We start from the raw sequence: 14,498 nt of genomic DNA on the forward strand, positions 1-14,498 counted from the left end.
ATCTTGTTGTGTATGTTCATGATTGAGTTTTATGTAGCACTGTTGGAGACACCCTTTTTGAATGGCTGAACTTGAGTTTGCTTGAGGACAAGCAAAAGTTTAAGTTGGGGGTGTTGATGAGTCCACAAATTGGACTCATTTAGGGCTTTATTTTTATAAGAATAGTGTCCTCGAATGCTTATTTTTTCTAAATATCTGATGAGAAGTCTTAAGTTTCAGGTATTTGAAGTCTATTGGTTTTAGAACCCGATAAGGTTATAATGAGTCTTGGTGATGCTTTAGGATTGTTTGAAAGGAATAGTATTTGAGGTCTTAGTAAGGGGTTTACTCCCAAGGGGGAGATGATGTACTTAGATATCAAGATTGATTGAGAGTCCCGATATCCTCATCCCTTTCTTCTATTCCTATTACTAGCTTGAGACCAAGAGTTTCTTTTTGGGCTTGTTCTATGTTTTGGAGTAATGTGTGATTTAGAAAATTTCCATGATCTCCTTATGTTATTCATGTTCTTGAAGAAAATTCTTGTTTTATATAAAATGAGTTTTTCATGATTTAAATGTTCCTCATGTTGTTGTGCATTTTAGTATGATGATGACATATTTGATTTCATGAGACGATTTGATGAACATGCTTTGTGATGCTTTTGATGAAATGGCATATTGGCTCCATAATGTTGTGATGAGCTTGCTTTTAGTTGGAAAAAGGTAGTTCCTCCTATGATTTTGTGATAGATGATGCTTGAAAGAGTTAGTATAGGCTCACTCCCAAGGGGGAGATGGTGTGCCTAGCTAGCAATGTTGGTATGTGCTTACGTGTTGCCATGACTTCGTTATATAATGCATGTTCATGAAAACTTGTCTTTTGAAAGAAAATGAGTTTATGTGAATTGTGTTCCTCATGTTGTAGTGCTTTGAGTAAGAGGTGTCTATTGTACTTCATGAGAAGAATATATGAGCATGCTTTAGTTTGGAGTTGAGAAATTCATCCTTGAATAAAATGCTTTTGAGTGTAAATTACATATGAGCTCCATGAGGGTATGTTGAACATGTTATGACTTGGAGATGGTAGTTCCTCCTTGAACATGGCTAGTTATTTAAATTCTTGCATCTTGGGTTGTTAGATGTAGTTCCTACTTTCTTGTATTGCATTGACCATGTATTGATAAGGAGTTGAAGTTTCCTCCTTTTCAATAGTGCATGAAGTGATTAGTGTATTTGTAAGTTTTGCATATTTTGATGTTTCATGCATGATGGGCTGCTAGTCTTGAGTTTCTAAATTAGTTTGGTGTCTGGATCATTATTTGAGGACGAATGTTCCCAAGGGGGAGATAATGTAACACTTTGGAAAACTACTAAACTAAGCTAGAGCCTCATATGTAAACTAGTAGCCTTAATGGGGTTTAAGGTAAAGATTAGAGTCGTAAAATAACTTCCGTTAAGTAGTACAAGTGTTTTTGGGTATAAACATCAAGGCATAACCCCTCAAGGACCACCCAAGGGTCCTTGAGGAGGACCAAGAGGCTACCCAAAAATCTGTCAAAAATAGCTTGGACCTACAAATGGGCACCCACGAACCGTGGGTGGACCCACACCCCGTAGGTGGGGGTCATGGGTCGAGGCTGGACCTCCCCTGGTCCTCCCAAACTCTTTGTCCCATCTACGAAATGCCAACACGGCTCGTGGACCCACCCACGGTCCGTGGGTGGGGGTTTCGTGAGTCACCACTGCTTGTGGTCCTTAGTTTTTAAGTAGCGGCTTAGGTTTAATTAAATAACTAAGTAAGGTCATTTAATATTAATTAAGACACCTATATATACTTAATGGGACACCTAAATTAAACAAACTAACTCATTCTCACAAGACCCAAAACAAATTCCAAAATACTCTCCCGTCCAATATTTCTCTCACTAGAAACCACCATTGAATAAGAAGAAGAACTAAAAGACTAAGGCTCAATAACTCATCTTTCTTCTCCAATTTCGTGAAGGATCTGATAGTTTTGATTTATGGATAGTTTCCTTCCATAAAGCCCTTCAAACTCTATTTTTCAAAGTTGAAATTCTCCAAAACCTAGGGTTTTCAATCTATGGCATCGATTCACTTTCAAAAAGATTCCAATGTGTTTATTTTCTTATATTATGATCAATTTGATGAATTACTACTGTTTTTATGATGAATTACCTATGAACCCATGAATTCCCGTACTTTATCAAATTGGATCTCAAAGTGTGGGTGATTATTGATGTGGGTGGATTGTGATCAAATTATGCATGTAGTATTTAATATAATTGAAATATGTGAATATACATGTATAGAATGGTGATGGAAGATGCGAATCATGAATTGTGATATGGAGTTCTTGAAGTGCTATGAATGAAGAACCTATACATGATTGAGAATTATGCATGTACGTTGTAAATAAGTTGAAAAACAAGGTCTCTATGTTTATGAAGCAATTATGATATTATGTGCATGTTTTATTAACACTTTGAGAGTGAAGTGTCTATGATGATAATGTTGTTGCTGTGTCATTGAAAGGATAATCACACACACACCCCATACATGAACAATGACTATGATGTGACTAAGGTGTTGATTGAGTTATTGAATCATGATATTCCCCTTATCTAATGTAGTAATTCTAGATGTTTGGGTCAAGTTTGATTCCTAGCCCTTGTAGGACAAATTATGAGGGTTTGTACATGTTAATGAGAATTGTGTATGAGCTTGTGATTCACTTAAAAAGTGAAGATCCTATGACTATTGTGTAATTGTGGTATTGTTGAAAGATCATCCTCAACATACCCTTACACATGACAATGCATGAAATGTCTATGACTATGATAATGTAGTTGTGTTGATTGAAAGCCTATTCTCATTAACACACTATGAACATGATGTGAAAGGTTTACTCACATATTGATGATTCTAAGGTTGAAAGGTCATTCTCACCTATTGAATCTATTAGCTACGTCATGATATCATGTTAGATTGATTGTTAGTGCATTCTTCCATAAACATGAACTTAAGTAAAGACTTAACATGAACTTAATGGGAATTATGCCTATCACTGAGTGGATATGAATATGAGATGGAAGCTTTTATGCTAGTTAGTCCGGCTTCCCAAATGAAAGCTTTTACGTCAGTTAGTCCAACTTTCCAAATGGGTTCAATCTAAGTCAGTTAGTTCAGGTTCCCAGAATGATTATCTCATGAGATGGAAACCTTATACCTCAGTTAGTCTGGGTTTCTAGAAGAAATCTCCCTATCCCATAATTATTTGACCACATAGGTCTTTAGCTATTAGATCCACCTAAGCTAACAAATTAGATCTACCTTAGGAAAGTAGGACACCTCTTTTCGGTATGGGGACAAGACACCAGATTCCATGTAGGTCACATGGTCTATGTCGGTTAAGGCTATTTCCCTACATGAACAAGAACAAAAACATGAACTATGAACAAGAACATGAGTTATGTACTATGGTTCCTCAAGAGGTTCTCCTTAGTATGAATGGGGGTATGGGACTTCATTCATGCATTGCACAAGTAGGCTTTGAGAGTGGTGGTATGTTTCTCTTATGACATGATGATTTATGAGTTATTGCATGCTTTATATGATTTATGTACATGAACATGAACTATACTTATGACTTCTTAATGAGCTTTACTTAGTGTGAGGCGGGTATGGGACTTCACTTATATATTGCACAAGTAGACTTTGAAAGGGGTTATGGTGTGGTTTCCTTATGCTATGAAGAGATATGAACTTATGCATGTATGGTATGGAGTGTTGCTAATAGTAACTTTCCTTGTTATAAGCTATAAACATGAATGTTTCCTTGTCTATGAATATTGACAATGGATGAGATCAAAGCATGATAAGTATGAGCATGGTGGCCAAAAGAAATACTTAGTGTAGTGGGATTATGGGATCCTATCTATGCATTGCACAAGTATAACCTAGGGTTACATATGTGATGGTTCTATTATGATGAGATGATCTTGGTATTTAAATATGTGTGTGAACTATGCCTTGTGATGATTGGGGTATGCATTATGTATATGTTGGAGACTATGCTTGTGATTATGATGTTATCATTTATGCTATGATGAATTGTACATGAGTTGTTTTATGAGCTAGATTCCTCAACTATTTTAAGTTGATGTTCAAAATTGGCATATAGCATGGTTTCAACTAAAATGTCCCTTTTAGCATGTTTAAAGGATTTTTATGCATGACTTTCATACTTCGTACATTTTTGTGCTAACCCATATTTCTACATTTTCTGTAAGTGTAGGGTTTGGTGATATTGGCTTCCACCCTCGTGGCTAGGACCATAGTAGATCAAGAAGAAGAAGATTGGTGAGTCCTCATAGTATTCGAGGTCTTGACCATTATGTCCTTTAAGTCTTTCTTTATGTTTTAGACTTTTGTAAAGGTTGTGTCCCTAAGATTGTATTGAAGTGTTATAGATGGTTTGAGACAAAGTGATATAGACTCCTTCTTGTTTTATAAAAGACTTCGATTGTAAAGAAAAGTTTTAAATTTCCGCACTTTTTCCTATGCTCTTATGTTATGATATGCTATAAGGTGTTGTCTACACAGTAGCTCCATCTGTTGGGGCATCAATTCCCGGGGTCACACTCTGATATTGGGCCTAAATGCCTGGTGTAATAGAAACACTAGCTCCACCAGAACCTGCCATAGATGTATCTACCAATGAAATCTGCACGGCTGAATCCATCATAACCTCCTTAACCCCTATAAGACCCTCATACGTTGTCTCCTCTTGGAGACCGAGCTGTTCCTCATCTGTCTCTACCTTAGACTCAGACGCAGCCACATCATGTATCGGCATAATTCCGGTGGTAGTCGTAGGCACATCCGTATCAACTGGCATGTCAAGAATCTCCACAGTCCCAAAAATCATGAACATATTCGTGGACTTCAGCTGGTCCACGTCGTTTCTCAACTCAACAATAGCGGCCTTAAGGTTCGTCACCTCATGAGTGGCTCCCTGAACCCTCTCACAAACCTCTCTCCTTACCGCGAAGGCATCAATAGACAAATTAAGAAGTGTCACAACAGCAGTGAGGGCTCTCTCAATCATCCCAGGGGCTGTAATCTCTAGCCTGGAGACATGCCTATCAGCAGAATGGGCTAGATGCCCTATTCGTAGTATCGCAGCCTAAGTGAGTAAAGGCTGGGAATGAGCAACACTAGCAACTGACCTAGGGGGAAAGGGAGTTGTAGAAGAGCTCGGAGTCATGGAAGGGGTAGCACTAGATATACCTAAAGGCTGGAGTAGGTAATACTGCCTCTGCATGTAAAGTGTCAATGTCCATAGCCGGGGAAGAATCCATCGGGGCTACCTTCTTTTTCTCAGCCTAATCCTTTAAATAGTAAGCCTTGATCTGCTGGATGTCAGTACAGGAGGTGGGAATCACTTCCACGTCTATTTTTCCATTGTGAGGCACCCGGGATCATCAACACAACTCAGTAATCAATACTGGAAAAGAGAGAGATGTTTGGCGCTGCCTGAACCTCATGGCCATCTCCTGTCTTATGATCATGCCTATATTCAACACCTTCCCCTTAATGATGGAACCCATACAATCTTCCTTCATGTGGCGGAGGATGGACTCGTTCTGGGATGTCATGATATTACTATTGATAAATCCAAACCAGTATCGCGCTGCTACATTTAGATCATTCTTTTCTATGGGCGCTCCGACCTCGATCCACCTAGGAGTATCGTCAGATAGAAGAGGGGCTAACCATCTTTTCATATTCTCCAAGGATTTTGTCTTGATCATGTATTGGTAGTCATCTATAATGTTGCTGGTGCACTCCAATACTTCATTGATGTCCTCACTGTCACACTTTACTCTTCTACCCCTGACAACCACATAATCTACCGGCTTGAAGGTAGTAGCCTTCTTCTTCCCTTGTGGCACCAAAGCTCCATAGGCAGTTTAAAACTCCTGTACCTAATTAGGAATGTAAAGGCCACAGGGTTTAGTGAAAATCCTGAACTTGTGAGCTTTCAAGGTGCTCCAGATCTTTGGGTACCGATCTATCACTCAATCTGTATACAACCTCTTCTCCTTAATGATGGTCCTCAATCCCTCAGTCTTTATTCTATTCATAGACTGGGGAGGAGGACTTGTGCAGACGGTGCTGGGACAACAACCTGATCTGGAACTAGAGTAGGAATAGTGGCCTGGCCCTGATCCTAGATGGATCATTCAACCTTTTGGAGCGCATTTTAGCTCTCCGAGCTAGCAGTAGTTGATCATCCTCAGGCTCAGAAATGACAGCCTGAGGGTTCTGGTGCTCACCCTCACTCTCAGAAGTGGTGAGGTGAGTGACATACATTCCCTCGCTATCGGAGCTGACCTCCGGTGATTCAGGAGCAGGTGCCTTCGCTTTCCCTTTACCCTTCCAACATGTGGTAGGAAGGTTTGTGGCCTTTGATTTGGATGAAGCTGCAACCTCGTTGATAGTGATTCCTTTTAACCTCTTGCGGGGTGGTATGTCTTGACCTGCTACTTTTGGTCTAGCCATATCTGTAATACAGACCAAAAAGCATTAGAATTAATCATGGAAAAATTGTAGAAATTAGGTTGCAGAACCACTCGTCGAACCAATTAGCGAGTTGTCGAATCATTTTGACGAGCCTGATCAGGATCGCCTGTCATGACCCAGAGGTACCCCATATATGGAACACATCGTACTTGACCCAAAAGGGCTCCCGTATAAGCCCTTAGCAAATCATAAACATAAGTAATAGAAATGATGCGGAATTAAAACTTTTTACAATCGAAGTCTTTTCATAAAACTCAAATGGAAGTCTAGACATTATATCAATAAAACCATCTAATACAATCAAATATCAATAATGGTCAAAGCCCTTTACAACATAGTCTCATAAAGGAAAAGTAATAAGAAACTAGAAAAGAACAACTTCCATCCTTTAATCATGAGGACTCACCAAAAGCATAGCGAGAATCAATCCAAGCTTTACTCAAAGGGAGAAATATACCTCAACGATTGGAACCTACTATTATAGAAAAAAGTAGAAAATATGGGTTAGCACAAAGTTACACAAAGTATGGTAGCCATGCATAAAAATCCTTTAAAAATGCTCAAAAGGGACATTTGGTTGAAATATGCATTTTATCAAGTTTAAAATTCATCATGCACATTTGTGAAGAAACATAAGTAAAACAATCTCATAAGCAACCCTAAGCTATACTTGTGCAATGCATAGGTAAGATCCCACAATCCTACCTAATCCTAAGTACCACTTTTAGGTCACCAACATCATAAGCTCATCCATAGCCAACACTTATAGACAAGGAAATATTCATGTTCATAACTTGTAGCAAGTAAAGTCACTCTTAGCAACAATTCATATCATACATTCATAATTCATAAGTCTTCATAGCATAGGAGAACCATACCACAACAACTCTTAAAGCCTACATGGGCAATGCATAAATGGAGTCCCGTACCCCAACTCATACTAAGTAGAACCGCTTACGAAGCCATAGTCATAGTTCATATTTTTGTCATGTAAGGAAATATAGCCTTAACCGACATAGACCATGTGAGATACATTGAATCCGGTGTCATGCCGCCACACCGAAAAAATGTGTCCTACTTGCCTAAGGTAGAACTCATGTATTAGCTTCTAGGTGGATCCACTAGCTAAAGACCTATGTGGGATCATGGTTACGGGATATGAAGATTGCTACTAGAAACCGTACTAACTTACGTAAAAATTTTCCATCTCATAAGATAACTATCTTGGGAACCTGGACTAACTGGTGTGAAGGAACCCATCTCAAATTCATATCCACTCAGTGCTAAGAATAATTCCCTTTAAATTCATGTTAAGTCTTTACTTAAGTTCATGTTCATGAAAGAATGCCCTAGCAGTCAAATCAAAATGGTATCATGATAGCTCATGCATTCATTAGGTGACAATGACCTTTTAACCTTAGAATCATCAATATGTTAGTAAACCTTTCACATCATGTTCATAGTGTGTTCATGAGAATAGCCTTTCATTCAACACAACTAAATCAACATAGTCATAATTAATTCATACATAATAATGTGTAAGGGTATAGGGGAGGATGATCTTTCAATCAATACCACAATTACACCATAGTCATAGGATCTTCATTCTCAACATAAATCTTGAAGCACAAGCATAATTCTCATATTCATGTACAAATTATCATAATTTACCCCTCAAGAATCATTAATCACATTCAACCCACATCTAGAATTTATATATTAGATATGGGTCATAACACAATTTAATCAATTCAATTAATTCATACAAGACCCATTTACATGCTTCTAAAATAAATTAACCCACATTAAGATCACAATATAGCAATAGAGGGGATCCATGAGTTCTTGGGGGAATTTCACCACAATTCAACCATAACTAATCAATTCAATGATAACCCTACATAATTCAACCATTGAAATAATTTTTAAATAGGACCCAAGTCACTCGATCAAAAATCTTGAAATTGGGGAAAATTGTAAGTTTTGAAATCAAGTTTTGAAGGGGCTCTATTAGTGGAATCTACCCAAAGATGAAAACTACCATACATTGATAATGAATCCTTGAAGAATATGATGAAAAACCCTTGATTTCTTCAAGCCCAAGCTTCAATTTTACTCTTCTTCTTCTTGGGTTTTTAGAGAGAAAAATATTGTGAGGAAGATGAACTTTTGATTTTTTCATGTGGGTCTTTGTGAAAGTAATTTATTTTGGGTGTTTAATGACTTAAAATACCTTATATAATTATTTAAAAATAATATAAAATATACCCATTTTAATTGGACAAAAATGTAAAAAATACATAATTGCCTCTTGCCCCCTCACGTGGACTGCCTAAAAAAACTAAGGCAAACTCCAAGACGGGCTTCATGAGCAGTGGAATGCTCCACTTTCCGTGGTCCCTCACATGGACTGTTGTACTTCCATTTTTGCTTGTTGTTTTATTTTTTCAATTTCTGTTTTTCTATCACCTAAACTAGAAACCCTTAACCCTAAACCCTAAACCCTACACCTGAAACCTTATACCCTTAACACTAAACCCTAAACCCTAAACCCTAAACCCATAACCCTAAAACCTAAATCCAAACTATAAACCCTAAACCCTAAACCCTTAATCCTAAATTCTAAACCCTAAATCCTAAACTCAAAACACTAAAACCTAACCCTAAATCCTAAACCCTAAATCCTATGCCTCGTTGACCTTCCCTTGAACTGCCTCTATGCCATAAAATGGCTAAGGCATTTGTTTACGAGGGGCCTCCAAGGGCAGTGGAGTCTTCCACACTCTTTGAACCCTCAAGTGAACTGCCTCCTTGCCCAAAAATGCTAAGCCAAAGTTCATGAGGCCTTTCAAGTGTAGTGAAGTACTTCACGCTCCTTGAACCCTCAAGTGAACTTGCCTCTTTGCCTATACAGATAAGGCATGGTTCACGAGGGCTTCTAATGATAGTGAATGCTTTCACGTGCCTTGAAGCCTCACTTGAATAATGCCTTTTGCCCACACGGCTAAGGCAAAGTTTAAGAGTGCTTGTAAGGGCAATGATGCCTTTCACCTTCCTTAAACCCTCACTTGAACTTATAGTTTGTCAAAATTTGGGGCTATTTTACAGCTCTAAATAATGCATAAAAATTTAAGACTCAAACATTAGGCTCTAGTTTCACCTTAATTTTACGGGTGTTACATTATCTCCCCCTTGGGAACATTCGTCTTCAAAGGACGATCTAGACACCTTACTGAACTAAAGACTCAAGACTAGCAGCCCAACATGCATGAAATATCATAATAACGCACCACATAAAGGAGGAAACTTCAACTCCATCCCAACATAATCAATGCAACAAAAGGGAAGTAGGAACTACATCTATCAACCCAATATTCATGAAATTCAACATTTCTCATGTTCATAGGAGGAACTACCTTCTCCAATATAAGCATGCTCAACACAACATTATGGAGCTAATATGCCATCTCACAAAACATAATATAGCATGTTCATCAATTCATCTCATGAAGTCAAATATGCAACATCATACTCAAATGCACAACAACATTAGGAACATATAAATCATGTAAACAACTCATTCATCATTTAACACGAATTTTCTCAAGAGCATGCATAATCATAGGGAAATCATTAAGAACACATATAGCACACATGACTCCAAAAACTAGGAACTCAAGAGGAACTACTTACCTCAAGCTTGAATAGGAGTAGAAGGAAAAAGATGAGGATAACGAGACTTCATATCAGCCTCGGCCTCCCATGTAGCACCCTCAACTAATGATTCCTCCATAAAAACTTTTGAAGCTACTTCCTTATTTCTCAATCTCTTGACTTGACGGTCTAAAATCTCTACCGGAATTTCTTCATAAGAAAGACTCTCATCAAATCCCAAACCTTCTAAAGGAATGATGGATACCAGATCACCAATACACTTCTTAAGCATAGAAAAATGAAATACCAGATGAACCGGAGCCAACTCATTTGGCAAGTCTAACTCATAGGAAACTTTCCCAACACGTTTCAAGATTGGATATGGGCCTATATACCGGGGACTAAGTTTCCCTTTCTTGCAAAACCTCAGCACACCCTTCATAGGTGATATTTTTAAATAGACCCAATTATCAACTTTGAATTCTAGTTCCCTCTTTCTAACATCGGCATAGGACTTTTGCTGACTTTGGGCCGTCCTCAACCTTTCTCTAATGAGTCAAACTTTCTTAATGGCCTCATAAACTAGTTCGGGACCAATTAGAGCGATTTCACCTACTTCAAACCAACCAATGGAGATCTACATCTCTTACCATACAATGCTTCAAATGATCCATGGCAATACTTGAGTGGTAACTATTGTTGTAGGCAAAATCTATTAATGGAAGATGGTCATCCCAATTACCTTTGTAGTCTATAACACATGCCCTCAACATATCCTCTAAGGTTTGGATGGTACGTTCCGCTTGACTATCGGTTTGAGGGTTGAAAGTGGTACTAAGCTTAACCTTGGTACCAAGTCCTTTTTTGAATGCCTTCCAAAAGTGTGAAGTAAATTGAGTACCCCGATCTGAAATAATAGATAAAGGTATCCCATGCAACTTAACTATCTCTTTGATGTACAATTTGGCATAGTCTTCCGCTGAAAATGAGACCCTAACGGGAGTAAAGTGGGTGGATTTTTTCATTCTATCAACAATGACCCAAATAAAATCATGTTGCCTTCGGGTACGAGGCAAACCCACAATAAAATCCATATTCACATCCTCCCACTTCCAAGTGGGAATATCTATATGTTGTGACATACCTCTGGGTCTTTGGTGTTCGGCTTTAACTTGTTGACAATTCAGACACTTTGCCACAAAACCCGCTATATCCTTCTTCATGCCATTCCACCAATAGACTTCCCGTAGATCACGATACACCTTGGTGGCTCCCGGATGAATAGAATACCTAGAACCAAGAGCCTCTTCTAGAATCTGCTCTCTCACACCATTAACATCTGGTACACATAATCGACCTACTTAAGCACCCCATCTCCCCCTTGGGAGAAAGCCTCAATGAACTTCTTGAGTACCGACTCTTTCAACTCAACTAATATAGGGTCAAGGTCTTACTTAGACTTCACGTCCATTACAAAGGATGATTCGGAACCATTATGGACCATGACACCACCCTTGGTGGAATCCACTAGTTGAACACCTAGCTGGGCCAACCTATGCACATCACGAACCATTGTGACAAGGATTTTGAATTCAAATATGTCATACAATGTGGACAGATAAATGATTGGCTAAGTAAAATGCATAATCCAAGTATATTTTGTTTCACTTAGAAAAGTGATGTTTTAAAGTGATAGTCCATAAGTCAGGGTATAATGTCAGTGGGGAACAAATTAATAATTATGAGATGGTGTAACCGTAAGATATCAAGTACGACTTGTGCCTTGGGGCATAAGGGTTTGTTGCAAAAATTGTGACATTATTGGAGACATTTTCTCCTATGGTGGATGCAATGAGATTTGTTTTAATTTGGCAATATACAAAATTTGAATGTATATAATGAATAATTATCATGTCTAGCTAGATAATATTGAAGGTTTTATGAAAATCCATGAAGCAATTAAGGTGTCTGAAACATATAAAACTTGAAATAAACTTTTTCTATAAAGCTTCAAGAATCCTTATATGGATTCACTACAACAAAAATAACTTTTAGCGGCAATAAATAGACACATTAATAAAGAGTGCTAAAGTCTTTACCGGCATTAGTTAAGTGCCATTAGATCCAATACCGCTAAAGCCTTTAGGGACATATAAAAAGAGTTGTAATTGCCGCTAAAATACATATTTAGCGGCAATTGCTATTAATTGCCGCTAAAGATAATTTTTAATGTAGTGATTGAAATAATCAAGGAAGAAATGGTACAAAAAATGACCCTAATTGTCCTTTCATTTTTATGAAAAGGCAAGGATCTCAATTTTTTATAGTAACCGTGTATGTTGATGACTTAAACATTATTAGGACTCTTAAAGAACTTTCGAAAGTTGTTAAGTGTTTTAGAAGGGAATATAAAATGAAAAGATTCCAGAAAGACAATTTTTTCTTAACCTACAGATTGTGAATTTTACAAATGATGTCTATCAATCAACATACACATAAAAGTTTTTATGCGATTTTATGTCGATAAATCAGATTCATTGAGTATTCCAATGATAATGAGATTACTTGACATAATTAAAGATCTACTTCGATCTCAAGAGATGGATGGCGAACTTCTTCGTGATGAAACTCCATATATCAGTCAATTTGAGGCACTAATGAACCTTGCTATATACAATCAAATATTTTGCAGTGAGTTTATTGACAAGATTTTGGTCCTCCCTAACGAGCAGATGTTGGAATAACATCAAGGAAATATATGAAGTTGTCCTACAAGACAACTAACTACTAACGAAAGTTCCTACAAGATGATTGTTGTTAGTTTCACACCCTGAACCTACACCCTGGACTTGGCCGGTACTCGAGAACCATTGTTGGGCCCAAGCAAACTCTTGGCCTTGCTCAACTCTCAATGGAAGATTTGCTCGACAATTAATGAACCTCTAAAGCAAAGATGTAACTCAACTGTCTCAAATAAATACTCAGAATATTATAAATAAAACATTTACTGGTCAAAAGAGGCAACTCAAGTCTTGAACATTAACAATAGAAATGAAAAGACTCCTAAACTACTTTTGTCTATCTATGAAGCCTCTAAATGACAAATATAAAAGTTAGGACAAGACCCACGACAATCTAACAAAAACTGAAAAGTAAATGGAACCCTCCAGAAGCAAGAGGGCTCACCAAAGCTAACTTGAACTGTTGTGGTATCAACGAAGCGCTTGTTGATGACCCTGATCTCCTATATCTGCATAATGAAATGATGCAGGCCAAATGACATCAGTACATAGAATGTACGAGCATGTAAGGGGAACGCTAACCATTACATAAAAACATGAACTTGGAAAGAATGAAACATACTTACCTCATCTCCACTCAACTCAACCTCAACTCATGGATACTCAACTCATTACAGTATAAAAACAACAATAAAGATGCAGTTTATATAAAGCATTTAAAATAATAGATATCTCAATCTATTTAGAAATACAATAAATACTCTTATTTGGGAGATTCTCTAACCGACAACCATCACTATGAGCTATGTGATGATACAAAATCTCACCCACGCTGCAAGAAACTGTCTTATACCTTGCTGGAGTATAAGAAATCGTCAACTAAATGGATAAGTTAAGCTATGCTTAAAAATCAGTACGATATCATCTAAAAAGTATGACCCTTTCTACCCATGTTGGCTACATGGTTTATGAGGACTTTGAGTTATTTGAACTTGTCCCCATATCGGTGCTCAATACTACTCCCAATAATATTACTCAGCTAATATGTTTAAAAACGTCTCCTCATTCTCAAATAATGAGATTATTACTCAAAAGGTTCTATCACGCCCCAAGGCTTCCCCCTGGACGTAAACACAGGACCTAGGATCACGAGTGACCCTATGCTAACCTTGTTGGCATATCATACGCATACTGAAAGATAACTGAATTAAGAAAGTACTGGGCAAAAGCTTAAAATACTATTTGAATAAATAAACTGTGAGTTTAACGACAACTAAATTATCAAACTCCAAAGCTAAAATTGAATCTAACTATGCCTAAAATAAAGCCTCTAACTGACTAGAAATGTTGGGACATGCCCCAACTAAATCTAGCAATACTGAAACTAAAGACTTAAATGTAGAAAGGAAACATGTCTGTCGTCCTCAAAAAATGAGGACTCACCACTAATACTGATGAGCTGAAGATGGGGAATCGATCTATGCGTGATCTAAAAGTTGAGGACCTGAACCTA

The sequence above is a fragment of the Solanum verrucosum genome, unplaced genomic scaffold (assembly GCF_900185275.1).
Source record: "Solanum verrucosum unplaced genomic scaffold, falcon-dt-bn FXZP01000065.1, whole genome shotgun sequence".
NCBI classification, from domain to species: domain Eukaryota; kingdom Viridiplantae; phylum Streptophyta; class Magnoliopsida; order Solanales; family Solanaceae; genus Solanum; species Solanum verrucosum.